The sequence below is a fragment of the Dendroctonus ponderosae genome, unplaced genomic scaffold (assembly GCF_020466585.1).
Source record: "Dendroctonus ponderosae isolate FM_Combo_2020 unplaced genomic scaffold, Dpon_F_20191213v2 Dpon_F_20191213_11, whole genome shotgun sequence".
In the NCBI taxonomy this organism is placed as follows: domain Eukaryota; kingdom Metazoa; phylum Arthropoda; class Insecta; order Coleoptera; family Curculionidae; genus Dendroctonus; species Dendroctonus ponderosae.
Genome location: NW_026017213.1, coordinates 685405 through 686834, shown reverse-complemented (window position 1 = coordinate 686834; position 1430 = coordinate 685405).

The window sequence follows — 1430 nt, the reverse complement described above, 5'->3', positions numbered from 1 at the left end:
GGGTAATGCGAAAACACCTGTGCATGCTCGCACTGTCCGCTCTGCGAAAAACRTTGCAGRGGGGAAGAGCCGTCACCCTCAACTCGTCGTCTCCAAYAAGTGAACATCTGACCAACATCACTGATGCGAATTTTTAATAAAGATTTCAATTTACACGCTCAAAAGGTTCAACTGACTCAAGAGCTGAAGCCTACTGACCAATTCAAGCGTCGTCAATACGCCGAATGGTTGATTGACCAGACAGAAATTAATGGTGACCTCACAAAGAAAATCATCTTCAGCGACGAGACACACTTTAATCAGAGTGGATTCGTTAACAATCAGAATTGCCGCATTTGGGTAAATGAGAACCGACGACCAATTATTGGAAATCCGATGCATCCAGAAAAAGTGACTGTTTGGTGCGGTTTATGGGCTGGCGGCGTCATCGGGCCGTACTCCTTCGAAAATTAGATGGGCCAAGCAGTTACCGTGAATGGTGTTCGCTATCGCGAGATGACGCACTTTTTGTGGTCAGAAATGGAGGATATCGACCTGGACGATATGTGGTTCCAACAGGGTGGTGCCACTTGCCACACAGTCAACCAAACAATGGCTCTTTTCAGTCATGGTCACGTCGTGGCGATGTTAATTGGCCACCTCAATGATGTGATTTGACACATTTAAAAGAAAAAAATGTACGTCAACAAGCCAAGAACAATTCGAGAGTTTAAGGATGAGATAATTCGGCACATTAACGACATTCAACCTCAATTATATCTCAGTGCCATTGAAGATATGGAGTATCGGAGTACGCCACCGAAGCCGTGGCGAGCATTTGGCCGATATTTTCTTTTACGCATAATTGTCATAGATCCTTCTATCGCAATGAAAAATATTGGAATAATTATCTGAAAAGTTTTTGTTTTACTAACAATTAACATCGTGCGTTTAGGTTGGATCACCCTTTAAGTGAAATTCCTTTAAACATAAAACTAGGTCGCAATTTAAAATTGAATCAGGTGAAAATAAAATATTTAGGACTAGCACCCTTAAACGTGCACTAAATTGATAGTTTAAAACATAAAGAACCGTATGCATAAAAGATGAAACGACGTATGTAGGAGCACTTGAAAAAGACTTGAAAAATGTCGGTTTTTCTTCCCACATACATAAAATATATTTTTTACTAGACTCTCCGTCTGAAATGGCTCTCTGTTCATTTAAGTTCTACTTGTCAATCAATCGACGTTGCTCAATCTGAAAGAATCTGCTTCGAAATGTACAATAGACACGAGAGTCTGATTGGCATGTTGAAGCCAATGATGATGTTCACTGGAACCTGGAGACTGGACAGCATAAAATCCACTGTTCAATTGCTTTACTGGTTATACAGTCTCATTTTTCAGGGCTTTGGCCTACTATTTGTTGTCTTGGTAGTCGCCAAGTTC